General features: G+C 41.7%; 1 protein-coding gene across 1 annotated transcript in view; it reads left to right on the forward strand.

The window, feature by feature from the left end:
* The window catches only part of LOC308151308 (voltage-gated delayed rectifier potassium channel KCNH5-like), a gene marked incomplete at both ends in the record, with an annotated part of 81,152 nt that overhangs the window by 1,917 nt on the left and 64,177 nt on the right, over window positions 1–15,058 (forward strand). The window lies entirely within an intron of this gene.

Raw genomic sequence — 15,058 nt, forward strand, 5'->3', positions numbered from 1 at the left:
CAGGTTGCCAACTTCCAACTTGAGTAAAGTTAAGATATGAGTTATTTGTTCAACATCTGGCCGTTTGATATTAAAACTAAGCCATACAATTTAATTTACCACAACGGGACTCCAAAACAGTTATAATGTCACTATCCACAATCCACTTGACTTGTAGTGCATACCAACATTTCATTGAACTTCAGAGAAAATAGTGTGTAATAACACAAAACGGATGATCGGTGGACAGAAGCTAAAATGGTTCAGGTATACAAACTTCTGAACTGGTCGTATATTATGAAAGGTAGTATTTACTGCATTATATGACAGGTATATGTTTTGTTTTGACTGTTACTACCAGAACGTTGGTGTTAAAAGAGTAACAGATGAAGTAACAGCACTTTTATTTGTGATATTTCAAATGACACATCATTTATTACCCTAAATGCTTGATGACCCACAGTAACTTGTGATACTCACCATTGTGATGTTGCAACCCAAAAATATGTTATATAAAAAATCTAACAGAACCAGTAATGGGACATAGCTTTGCAGTTTAGTGGGATAGTCTCTTTAGCAAGTTTAGAGCTGTGCTTTGCAGTAAGAACGACTCACTTGTGTTATATTCAAAGAAATGCAACACTGTTTACACATAGTGATAAAAAAATCACTCAATTTGTACTCAAAGGACAGATACACACAACACATTGAGTACAAATCTGCAATAAGTCTCAGCACCCCTCCCTAGATGGACACTTCTGTGTGTGTGAATGGGTTTCATAGTTCAAAATACACACACACATTCCACCATCTCCTTTTTGCCCCTGGGTGGCAGAATATGATGTTTGGTTGGGAAACTGTGGGGGTGGGGGGAGCGTCATGGCATGTTAATGCACCTTCTGCTCCTTTTTCTGTGATCACAGTTTCCCAGATTGCTGTAGAAGCTGCAGCTGATTGTGACTTTTCTGCTCTCCCCTACTACTTACTACCATAATCTATCAAATAAGCACATTTTCATTATATTGAAACCAATATGTATGAATTCTTTATGAGGATGATTATCTGGATCATATATATGCCTGAATTTAACCTAATAAAATTATGAATTTGTTGTTTTGGGACAAACATTTAACCTAACGTTTGCTGCCTTTGCACTTGTGATGTTCATTGTTAATGTTAATGTTAATGTTAATGTTAATTTTATTTATAATGCGCCCCCCATCCAACTTTTACATCGGCCCGGGGCGCAGCCCGGGTAAAGGAACAGATAAAGACAAGGACAAGGACAAGGAACAAAGAAAGCAAACAGACACAGACTACTTAAACAAACAACTCAAGGGATACAATTTACAACAAATAGGGAGTAGACTTAGGGAACATCATTGACGAAGAGGTGGGTTTTTAACTTGGCTTTAAAGGAGTCCAGAGTGGGGGCAGACTTGATGGCGAAAGGGAGCGCGTTCCACAGGGTCGGTGCTATCACCGCAAAGGCGCGGTCACCCTTCCTCTTGAGGTTGGTGCGGGGGACCCTCAGGCTGAGATGGGCGTCGGACCTGAGCCTGGGCCTTGAGGTGGAAGACAGTTCCAGGAGGTCCTTGATGTAGGGTGGGGCGAGACTGTTGAGTTGAATGCCACACAAGGATACAGATGAAGTGCAGAGACAAAGTTAAATGAAGTTGATTTAAGCTTTTCCCTTGAACTTCCAAAGCAATTTGTGTGCACTCTCGATTTCTGTCACATGTTTATTTAAAAGAGAGCAATCACTACATTGTGTCTAGGCGATCTTGGCATCCAAACCAGACGATGCTATTGTCAGGTGTATCGATCCAGTCCAGTCTATTGGAGAGGGATTAGCGAGGATGCGTTCAGTAATGGACTATTAGTGGTACCTAACTCAGGGTAACATGTTTTTTCACCTAATCATGAAATAGGCTGAACCATCCCCTTTAAGTCAAAATAAATTCAGGGGCAACAAGATCTCTCTCGCTCTTAGGACAAATAAAAGCTTCCACAGTGAGGTAATGAATGTGCTTTTTGTGCACTCTGACAGCTGTTTATTCCACCCTCCACACCCACCCACAGATGCCTTGGGGCACTGACTGATTTGGTTTTTGGATAGTTGGTTGTTTCGTGTGGGTTCAGTGTAAAGCTGTATTTTTGCCTGACTGGACATCTCTCTCCTCCACCACAGGAGCACAGGTCCAGTTTCTTCAGGCTTATGCAACAGCACACGCAACAGCCCTCACCATAGTTGTAGGCAATACATAGCATGGACCACATCACTACAATACAGAAAAGGGGCCGTTGAGATTTTAAAAAGATGTTGGAGAATGTAATAGGCGACAGGGGACAATGCAGTAGAACACAAAGAAACAGAGAGATGGGGATGAGAAGGAATGTGGAGAAAGGACAGACAGTATGAGGGTACAGAAATAAAAATATATATGGTACTGTATTAATTCAATTGATTTTGTGACAACGATGTGTGGCAGACGAAGAGAAAATAAGTAGGAAAGCATGTATACATCTATATACAGTGCTGCTTGTGCAATTCTAGATTATTATTTTTTTTTACCATGAAATCTTTATTCCGAATTTTTAAAATCTTTTTTATCTGACATAACAGGTTTATATTCACCAATTCCATATGTTGGTTCAGAGGGAATCATGTGTGTAAAAAAAAAAAAGAAGATATATATAAAGACATTAGTGCAGGTGCAAAAATATATAGCTTGTGGCACCTCCATTAGCAGCGATAACTTGGAGTAAACGTCTCGTATAGCCACTAATCAGTCTCTGACATCTGTTTTGAGATATTTTGCCTACTCCTCCTTACATAAGTGAGCCAATTGAGTGAAGTTTGAGGGGTGTCTGGCATGAACTGTCCACTTCAGGTCCTGCCACAGCATCTCAAATGGATTTAGGTCAGAATTTGACTTGGCCAATCCAAAACACAAATCTTCTTTATCCTGAGCCATTCTTTGGTAGATTTGTTTGAATGCTTTGGGTCAGTGTCTTGTTGAAAGACCCATTTTCGGCTAAGCTTTAGCTCCTTGACTGATGGCTTGAAGTTATGTTCAAAAATCTTCTGGTATACCTCAAAATTCTTAGTTCCCTTAATGATGTGGAGTTGGCCAGGTCTAGAGGAGGAAATGCAGCCCCAGCGAATATGGTCTTAAAGTGCAGACTCTCAGCTTTAGGGTAAAGGTATTCACATCCAAATTGAAGGAAGGGTTTAGGAATTACAGCTCTTTAATATGTAGCTCCCTCTTTTTCAAGGGACCATTTGACTCAAAAGCTGTTTCATGGGCCAGTGTGGGCTATTCCTTAATTATTTCTTTATCAATTAAGCAGGTAAAACCTCTGAGTTGATTCCAAGTGTGGCATTTGCATTTGGAAGCTGTTGCTGTACGCATTACATGTGGTCAACAGAGCCCTCAATGCAAGTGAAATAGGCCATCCGTAGGCTGCAAAACCAACCAAAAAGTACATCAGAGAGATAGCGGGAACATCAGTAGTGGCCAAATTAACAGTTTGGTACATTCTGAGAAAGAAAGAATGCACTGGTGTGCTCGGCACCGCAAAAAGGTCTGGGGCCTCATTTATAGAACGTGCTTAGATCAATTTTGATCTTACCCGTGTCGTACGTAGAAAACCACGTCAACGTAGTGATTTATACAATTTCAACGTGAGTCAATTTGACCGTGGAAACGATCGTAGCTCTACGTCGAGTATTCATTTGCTTACGCACATTACCCACTGGTTATGCGGAGTTATTACAGGCATGTGAGCCGCACTGGAAAAACGTTGAAGTGGCTCGTAATAAAATTAACGATGTTGTTATCTGCCGAGAAAATGAGTTTAATTCCAGATTTAAAGGGAACTTATGTTTATGATTGTATTTCAGTCTTCCTTTATATCCCTCCGGAGCTGCCTATCTCCCCTTCAACATGCCTAGTGCCTTCCACAACGGACCTTGCCCGGCCACGCGCTAAATCAATTTATACTGGTTTCTCCGGTGTCTGGGAGTTCGCAAAGGGAGTTCGCAATCATGTTTTCAATGTCACCTGATAAGAATAAGACCATTATATTATTACAGTATAAGCAGCACTCGAGTTGAGGCGGGATGAAAACAGTCAAAATCGTCCCCCTTCTAAAACTGCCCTCCCCTCTTTCCATACGTTATGTCATTTATCAATGAACGTGGTATTACTGCTATTTCAAGGTGCGAGGGGGCACGCACATAAGCAATGACATTTTTACTGACACTGAAGTCACTGACGCTGAGGGGATGCTAAAATTGTCCTCATATGATCAAATCCACCATCCCCCCTGATTTTCTTTTACAACTTGAGTAGCCTACTGAGTATAAGCATTTGCCTGGTTAGTTGTCATGATCAAACGTTACAAACGCAACTTACAGAGAAGCCACTCTTCTCTGCCCTCTCCCGCTTCCAGACAAACGCCTACCCTATATTATAGCGCTTGTCTTAATTAAGCTATAATTGAGCCTCTATCACAGGGCATTAATACAAACATCATTCACCTGCGTTCAATTCCAAGTATATTTGGTATTTATAGAAGGAAGCACGTACGCAACTTTAAACCATCTCAGCCCGTTTTATAAATAATGCTTACGTCCGTTTAGAAAAATGTGCTTACGTGAAAGTCAAAGATGACGTTCAAGTACTTTTTTATAAATGAGGCCCATGGACATCCATGGAGGACAATAGTGGTGGATGATCACAGGATCCTTTACATGGTAAAGAAAAACCCCTTCACAACATCCAGTCAAGTGAAGGAACAGTCTCCAGGAGGTAGGCATATCATTATCCAAGTGTACCATAAAGGGAAGACTTCACATTAACAAATACAGAGGGTTCACCACAAGGTGCAAGCTATTCATAAGCCCCAAGAATAGAAAGGCCAGATTAGACTTTGCCAAAAAACATCTTAAAAAGCCAGCCCAGTTCTGGAACAGCAGTCTTTGGACAGATGAAATTAAGATCAACCTGGAAGAAAAAAGTATGTAGAAGGCTCTGAACGGATACCGAAGCATACCACATCATCTGTAAAAAAACGGTGGAGGCAGTGTGATGGCATGAGCATGCATGGCTTCCAATGGCACTGGGTCACTAGAGTTTATTGATGACAAAGACAGAAGACAGAAGCAGACGGATGAATTCTGAAGTGGTTAGGGATATACTGTTTTGATCTTACCCGTGTCGTACGTAGAAAACCACGTCAACGTAGTGATTTATACAATTTCAACATGAGTCAATTTGACCGTGGAAACGATCGTAGCTCTACATCGAGTATTCAACTTGCTTACGCACATTACCTACTGGTTATGCAGAGTTATTACAGGCATGTGAGCCGCACTGCCTAGTGTAATTCATGCAAGTGGCTCGTAATAAAATTAACGATGTTGTTATCAGCCGAGAAAATGAGTTTAATTCAAGATTGAAAAGGAACTGATGTTTATGATTGTATTTCAGTCTTCCTTTATATCCCTCCGTAGCTGTCTATCTCCCCTTCAACATGCCTAGTGCGTTCCACAACGGACCTTGCCCGGCCATGCGCTAAATTATACTGGATTTTCTCCGGTGTCAGGGAGTGAGCAGCCATATAAGAATAAGACCACCTGATAAGAATAAGACCATTATATTATTACAGTATAAGCAGCACTCGAGTTGAGGGGGGATGGCATCCCCCCTGAAATAAAAACAGTCAAAATCGCCCCCCTCTTTCCATACTTTATGTCATTTAATCAATGAACGTGGTATTACTGCTAGTTCAAGGTGCGAGGGGGCACGCACACATGCAATGAAATGTTTACCAAGTTACTGACACTGAAGTCACTGACGCTGAGGGGATGCTAAAATTGTCCTCTTATGATAAAATCCACCACCTGCCCTGATTTTCTTTTACAACTTGAGTAGAGTATAAGCATGTGCCTGGTTAGTTGTCATGATCAAACGTTACAAATGCAACTTACCGAGAAGCCACCCTACTCTGCCCTCTCCCACTTCCAGACGAACGCCTACCCTATATTATAGCACTTGTCTTAATTCAGCCGCTATAATTGAGCCGCTATCACAGGGCGTTAATACAAGCCTTATTCACCTGCGTTCATTTTACTTGCGTTGGTATTTATAGAAGGAAGCACGTACGCAACTTTAAACCATCTCAGCCCGTTTTATAAATAATGCTTACGTCCGTTTAGAAAAATGTGCTTACGTGAAAGTCAAAGATGACGTTCAAGTACTTTTTTATAAATGAGGCCCCTGATCTCAACCTGATCAAACATGCATTTCACTTGCTGAAGACAAAACTAAAGGCAGAAAGACCCACGAGCAAACAACAACTGAAGACAGCTGCAGTAAAGGCCTGGCAAAGCATCAGGAGGAAGCCCAAAATTTGGTGATGTTCATGGGTTCCAGACTTCAGGCAGTTATTCCCTGCAAAGGATTCTCGACAAAGTATTACAAATGTACATTTTATTCATGATAATGTTAATTTGTCCAATTACATTTGAGCTCCTGAAAATAGAGGACTATGTATAAAAATGGTTGCAATTCCTAAACGTTTCATACAATATTTTTGTTCAACCCCTTGAATTAAAGCTGAAAGTCTGCACTTCAATTCCATCTCGATTGTTTCATTTCAAATCCATTGTGGTGGCATACAGAGCCAAAATTATGGAAATTGTGTCACTGTCCAAATATATCCGGACCTAACTGTACCTACTTGATTTAACCAATGCAACTTGGGGTTCACTTATTTTTGCACCTGCACTAATTTCTTTATAATTTAGTTTTCCTACTACACGCATGATTCCCTCTAAACCAACATATGGAATTGGTAAATATAAACCTGTTATGTCAGATAAAAAAGATTGGTTCTGAATAACTAAATATTTCATGATAAACAAACGAAAAAATCTATAATTGTACAAGGGGTTCACATACGTTCAAGCAGCACTGTACTGTATGTCTACGGCATTGTGCTCTGGGAGGAAGCCAGTTGTCACTTCCTCTTAAGGCCCTGTTGGAGCTGACTCTTCTATTTGTTGTTTAGACCACCGAGGCATGGCAACCAAATTGTTTGCTCTGGCAACTTTTCCTCAGATCCCATGAATATTACAGTGGCATTTTAATATTAATTATGAATGAGCATACTGTATATCCATAGCAAGTATGCACCCGCTTTATAATCAAATTAATTAAAACATACCGTTGATGCAAATTGGCAGACATATTGTTATTTATTTCAGTAGTGACCAAATGTTTTGAATAATTACATTAGATTAGATTAAACTTAATTGCCATTAGTGCAAATAGTGATATAAAAGCATAATATAATAAGTAGGTAAATAACACTATTCTAGTCAGACGCGAGGCACCGCATATCTACGCACTGCAGTCACCACACTCTTTCTCTTTTCTCTAATCTCTTTTATTACTACTTTCATGTAGCCATTCCAGCCCATAGGGAAATACGAGTTCAGATGTACATTTTCTATACGACTCCACAAGAGTCAGGAGGAACACATACTCCAGGGAGGGCTGATCTTCTGGCTGGAGACCCCGGCCCCTACAGGTGAAAGACCAAGCTCTACTCTCCTCTCTCCTGCCAGCCACACTCTCGATTCCTCCACTCCGGGGAACGCAATGCAGAGCTAGTACTGGCGGTTCTCAAAGGCTGCGTAAGTCTTGAGATTACCCTTCAGAGAAAACATCAGGTCATGTCTGACTTCTACTTCCACTTTTACTATTACTACTGTATTCCTTTGATTAACACTGGGGTCTCTTCAACTCCTGTAAAACCTGATCACCAGACTTGACAGAGAACTGGAGAACAGCCTGGCAGCTGCACACAGAAGGGGAAAGCGTGGTGCTGTATCTTTCATCTGCAGCAATATGCCTCCTATTCATCAACCACATCATAAGCCATCACCAGCATAGCATAAGCTGACATATATGCTGAGTGAGTGTCTTTGTCACATTTTTCACAGCCTGTGACAATATTTGCATCAACATATTTTTTCAGCACTGCAAGTCATAGAAATAGGCTGGAAATAGGCTGGCAATAAGAGACAGCGAAGCATGTTTTCTTCTTTTGACTCTACACATTTGAAATCACAACAGTTACTATGAGGTTAAAGTAAAGATTCTTAGCAATATGTAACACGTTCTCGTGTTTTGGTCCACATGTCGGCATCCGATGTAATGTTAAAACTTTTCTTTCGAAAAAATGTGAATACATACATTTGTATATGTTACGGTACATGTGGGAAATCGGTACATGTGGGAAAACTAGGGTTAGGGTTAGGTGCTAGGGTGCTACGGTTAAGGTTAGGGTTAGGGGTAGGGGTAGGGTTAGGGTTAGGATTAGGGTTAGGGTTAGACATGCCAGGCTGTACCAAGTCGACATAGCACCTAACCCTAACCCTAGTTTTCCCCACATGTACCGATTTCCCACATGTACCGTAACATATATATAAAATAACTGATAATTCATTTTATATATATCTATATATAAAATATATATCTTATATTTATATATACGCTTGGACCTCAGCCATGACCTCCTTGTTGCAAGTTTCAGAGTTTAAATTAGGGTTACGGTTTAGGCTGCGAGTAATGTACAAGCAGCGCCATCCAGCAATCTTTGTGCGTCCAGCAATAGACTACCATTGTGTAGAGTAGGGCGCACTAAAAGTAGGTGAAACAACGTCACGCTCAAAGTGTTAAATCTGGAGATTGACTTGACCAGTCAACAACATACCACTTTCTGGTCCAGAATATGTTTTGCTTCATTGTCCTGCTGTATGATGAGCCATTTGCAACAACAAAGCCATTGCTGACTCCATCAACCAAAGGCTGTCCCAAGTAAGCCTATCATTACCACCCCTTGATATCACAGCTTTACCCACATTCCTGCCAGCCCCAAACCTCTCTCAATACAACCATGCGACCTGAGGAGGGTCGTCCTCATGCTAATCTCATCCAGGCTCGACTACTGCAACTCACTATATGCTGGACTTCCTGATAAGACCATCTACCGCCTGCAGCTAGTCCAAAATGCCGCTGCCAGGCTGGTGTCAGGCACCAAAATGAGGGACCACATCTCCCCTGTCCTCATCTCCCTTCACTGGCTCCCAGTGAAGAAGAGAGTGAAGTTCAAAATCTGCACCTTTGTTTTTAAAGCTCTCAACAGTCTCGCGCCACCCTACATCAAGGACCTCCTGGACCAGTCTACCTCCTCAAGGCCCAGACCCAGGCTCAGGTCCGACGCCCAACTCAGCCTGAGGGTCCCACGTACCAACCTCAAGAGGAAGGGTGACCGTGCCTTTGCGATGATAGCACCGACCCTGTGGAACGCGCTCCCTTCTGCCATCAAGTTTGCCCCCACTCTGGACTCCTTTAGAGCCAAGTTAAAAACCCACCTCTTCCTAAATGACATTCCCTAAATCTACTCCCTATTTGTTGTGAATTGTATGCCTGAGATTTACGTTTAAGTCGTCTGTGTCTGATTGCTTTCTGTGTTCCTTGTCTTTGTCTTTATCTGTTCCTTTACCCGGGCCGATGTAAAAGTTGGATGGGGGGCGCATTATAAATAAAATTAACATAACATAACATAACATAACATGGGAGGTGTATGACAAATTGAGGAAGATCAAATCTAACAAAGCCCCTGGCCTTGATCAAGTACCCTAGAGAGTGTTAAAGAACTTTGCCTGTGAACTAAGTAGCCCTGTGTGTATCATCCTGAACACATCATTCCATGAAGGAATCATAATTTCCTTAGTGGAAAGAGGCAACTGTCATTTCCGTCCCGAAACTCAACCCCCCTCAACAACTTCGACCAAATATCACTAACACCTCAGCTCAGCAAGATAGCAGAGGGGTTTGTAGCAAATTGACATCTCCGCTCACCTTGACCCTGCCCAATTTGGCAGCAGACCAGGAAGATCATCTACTCACGCTCTTGTAAGCATTCTAGACACACTATACAAAGCCTCCGACACATCAGCTACTATCAGTACCCTCATCACAACCGATTTCTCAAAAGCATTCGACAAAGTGGACCTGAATGTCGCTATGGAACGACTCCTGAAGCTGGACGTCAGACCTGCCCTAATGCCCTGGTTATGTAGTTTCGTGTCCGACTGCAGGCAAGCTGTACGGTACCAGGACTGAGCTCACAGGGGGCATGGCCGATCCCTCTCTTCCTGTGTGGTAAGCAGCTACCAACATGTAAAAGTGTCAAGGTGCTTGGAGTCCAGATTCAGTCAGACCTGAAATGGAACGAACATACTGATGCCATGGTTAAAAAAGCCAACACAAAACTGTACTTCCTGAGGTGGTTGAGAAGGTCAGGGGTGCCAAAATCAAACCTGGCAACAATATACACAGGATACATCCGCCCCACTCTGGAGTACGCCTGCCCAGCGCGGCATGGGGGCCTGACGCAGGCTCTCTCAGACCAGATAGAGCGTGTCCAGAAACGGGCCTGTTGAATCATCATTGGCAGAGCATACTCCAGTTACCACAACGCACTCCAAATCCTGTCACTACCTACCCTCCAAGACAGAAAAAACACACGGCAAGGACTTTGCCTTGGGTCTTCTAAATTCCCCTTTCAGAGCCTGGTTGCCACCTACCAGGGGCCTCATTCATAACGGGTGCTTAGATCAAATGTTGATCTTACCCGTGTCGTACGTAGAAAACCACGTCAACGTAGTGATTTATAAAATTTCAACGTGAGTCAATTTGATCGTGGAAACGATCGTAGCTCGACGTCGAGTATTCAACTTGCTTACGTACATTACCTACTGGTTATGCGGAGTTATTACAGGCATGTGAGCTGCACTGGAAAAACGTTGCCTACTGTAATTCATGCAAGTGGCTCGTAATAAAATTAACGATGTTGTTATCAGCCGAGAAAATGAGTTTAATTCAAGATTGAAAGGGAACTAATGTTTATGATTGTATTTCAGTCTTTCTTTATATCCCTCCGGAGCTGTCTATCTCTCTTCAACATGCCTATGCCTTGCCCGGCCACGCGCTAAATGATACTGGATTTCGAGTTGAGTCGGGATGAGGGGGAATGGCATCCCCCCTGAAATAAAAACAGTCCAAATCATCCCCCGTCTAAAACTGCCATCCCCCCTTTCCATCCCTTATGTCATTTTATCAATGAACGTGGTATTACTGCCCTCTCCCCTTCCAGACGCACGCCTACATAATATAGTATTAACGCCCTGTGATAGCGGCTCAAATAGCGGCTGAATGAAGCCAAGTGCTATAATATAATATAATACAGACAGTATATAATATTGTCAGTATTGTCTGTCTGTATTATATTATAGCACTTGGCTTCATTCAGCCGCTATAATTGAGCCTCTATCACAGGGCGTTAATACAAACCTCATTCACCTGCGTTCAATTCCAAGTATGTTTGGTATTTATAGAAGGAAGCACGTACGCAACTTTAAACCATCTCAGCCCGTTTTATAAATAATGCTCACGTCCGTTTAGAAAAATGTGCTTACGTGAAAGTCAAAGATGACGTTCAAGTATTTCTTTATGAATGAGGCCCCAGAGCTGAAATATCAAATCGCCAAACCAGAAACAGTACCCAACTCAAGATCCCCAAAACAAGAACAACAAGATATAAAACATCACCCATCCCATTCTTTACAGGTCTCCTGAATGCCAAATAACAGGATGAACGTTTTAGCCTTACCCATCACTGCCATAGACTGTGTTGATAAATACTCAAGATTCACTAAGTTATTATCACAGTTTTTATAAAAAAATGTTTTTATATTTTTATGTTGTATTTCATTGATGTTGATGTGATTGTAAATATTCTTGTATTTCAGTTTCACAAACTGCTAAAAAAAATATTCAATAACGAAACTTGAACTTGCTTGTACTTACTGACAAGATGCTTCTATAAACTTCAGAATTCCTCCTGCCGCTGCTGTCAGCAGTTACATCATCATTAAGACAAGTTAGCCAGTTCTAGTAGCAGCATATAGTAGTTCTAGTAGTATACATATCCTAACTTTAACAGCCATCCACCATGTTCACAGATGAGGTGGTACAGTATGCTGTGGATATTGGGTAATCCTTTTTTTCTACACACTTTAATATTGCCATCACTCTGGTACATGTTAATCTTTGTCTCATCAGTCCACAAGTGCCTTTATCTAGAAGTTCACAGGCTCTTTTAGGTACTTTTTAGCCAACCGTAACAGGCCATCCTGTCTTTGTGGCTAACTAGTGTTTTGCACCTTGCAGTGTAGCCTCTGTACTTCTGCTGGTGAAGTCTTCTGCAGATGGTAGTCTCTGACATTTATACCTACCTCCTGGAGAGTGTTCCTGATCTATGGGACAGTCATTTTGGGGGTTTTCTTAATCATGGTGAGCATTCTTCAGTCATCCATTAGCCTTCCTTGGCCTACCAGGTGGTTTGTGATTTTTTTTAATCTCACCAGTGCTTTCTTTCCTTTAAATGATGTTCGAAACTGTTGATTCTGATTTTCTTTACAAAAATGACAGCCTCCTAATGGCTTTCCTGACTTTCTCTTTGGACTTCGTATTGACAGACTCCAAAGCCTAGATCCATACTAGACATTGAGAGTACTCTTATGACTGCACAAATTCTGCGACAAAGCATGTCCGAAATAAGAAGTCATGTTTAGTACATATTTACACACTTGACGAATCTGTCAAGCCAATTGTCCCATCACTTTTGGGTACCCTGGATTAGGGGGACTATCCCTAAAAAGTGTAATTTCTGAATGGCGAAAGCATAAAATCCAAACTTTTGGAGTGTAGAGCCAAAAGAAGAAAACATGTTTTTTTATACAGAGCACTGTATATCATTGTTGATGATTGTATTATTAGCCAGGCTGTAGAGTAGAGTTGTCTACGGGTTAATTTATGCTTCTGCACCCTAAAGTTCTTATGCTGCTGAGGCCATCATAGATTGTCTATGAAAAGACGAACAACACTTTGACAATATGTTGATCGACACATATGTGACAGCAGCTGGTGAAACCGGGAACAAGTCGCCAACCAATCAAAATATCAGACTTTTATTCCGAAAAATTTAAATAAATGTCAACGTTGTTGAAAATGACTCACTCGCTAGTCAAGTCAAAACATTGCAATGCAATGGATTCGGTGAGTAATCCCCACTGCTACCTAGTTAACTATAACATTACCATACCATAACTTTACATTGTTAGAAGGCTCACAAAACAAGCTGTGTTAGTTGACTAGTGAGTGTGCCATTGATTTTCAACAACGCTGAAATGTATTTACATTTTTCAGAATAAAAGTCTGAACATTAAATCGGCTGCCGACTTCTTCCCGGTTTCACCAGGTGCTGTCACATTAGAAAGCATAAAACAGCCTTAAGGCTTTTGAACTACTCTCTACTACTACTCTAGACTGTACCAGTGCGTTTGCTCTTCCTTAGTGAACTGGGTGGATTTATCACCAGTGACAGTGGGCAACATAATTAGTGCATATGAACACTGAGCTCAGGGCAGGAGGTGAGTGGCGTCCACCCTTGGAAGTCCCTTCTACAGAGTCACACACCCCTGGCCCCCAAGGCCACAGGCGATCAGCTCCTATAATGAGTCCTAGAGAGGGAGAGAGAGAGAGAGAGAATGTGTGCTGCTGCCTCATTTAATGTCTGTGTCAAGTGCTGCCCTTTCCATCTTTGCACTTCTCTCTTTCAGTCTTTGTCTTTCTATGCATATCTGCAGTGCAGAGCATTGTAATGTGTCCGTTCTTTAACTCAAAACAAAATGAGGGTTTGTGTTAGAATTCAATGCAAAAGAACAATGTTCTTAGTAACATATTTGTATTTGTTGATAGACGAAAAAAGAAATCTAGTTTAGCCCCACAAATCGAAATAGTTTTATGCAGTTAAACAAATGTTATAGCACCCTCAGCTTTGACTTTTGCAATACAGTAGCTTTGTTTGTCCACTGAAATACGCTCACCACTTTGGTTAGGTTGTTTCGAATTCACTGTTCCAGGTTGTTTAATATGTTATATATATATATTTTATCCAAATAAGTAAGTTAATCATCTATTGGGGCGGCTGTGGCGCAGGAGGTAGAGTTTATATATCAAATTAATTATTTACAGTACAGAAACTGTACAGGGGGTAGAGTGAATGAAGAAGTCTCTGCGAGCTGCTACCGGGAGCCAGTAGAGAATGTGAAGGATAGGGGAGACATGGGAGAATTTGGGGAGGTTAAACACCAGACAGGCGGCAGCATTCTGTATGAGCTGCAGAGGTCTAATGGCGGAGGCGGGGAGCCCAGCCAGGAGTGTGTTGCAGTAGTCAAGACAGGAGATGACAAGTGTCTGGAGTTGTGCTGCTTCTCTGGTGAGGAATAGACATATCCTTCTGATGTTGTAGAGGAATGGACATATCCTTCTGATGTTGTAGAGGAATGGACGTATCCTTCTGATGTTGTAGAGGAATGGACGTATCCTTCTGATGTTGTAGAGGAATAGACATATCCTTCTGATGTTGTAGAGGAATAGACATATCCTTCTGATGTTGCAGAGGAAGAATCTGCAGGAGTGTGCTCTCACTATGATGTTTGCCGTGCAGCATAAGTGGTTGTCAAGGATCACCCCAAGGTTCTTGGCAGTCTGGGAGGTGGTCACCGTACTGTTCACTACTGTGATGGAGAAATTTGGGGAGGGCAGGCTTTCCCAGGGGGGAAGCGTAGCTCAGTCTTGTTAAGGTTGAGTTGGTGGGATCACATCCAAGCAGAAATGTCTGCAAGATATGCATCAAAAGCTAAAGCTATGGCATAGCGCACGCGAATCATGAAAGCCTATATTATTATATAGCTCGCATCTAATCGTATCGGATAAGAGATATAGACATTAAATGGCATATATAGGCAACACAACAGCTAATCACTGCGACAAACACCTATATTATATTGTAATATGATGACCGGAATTTCTCCCGTTTGTCCGACACATTGAAATCTTCCCGGACACTTTGACCGGCACCAATTTTTTCT

Source organism: Nansenia antarctica, assembly GCF_963989245.1.
Source record: "Nansenia antarctica genome assembly, chromosome: 1".
NCBI classification, from domain to species: domain Eukaryota; kingdom Metazoa; phylum Chordata; class Actinopteri; order Argentiniformes; family Microstomatidae; genus Nansenia; species Nansenia antarctica.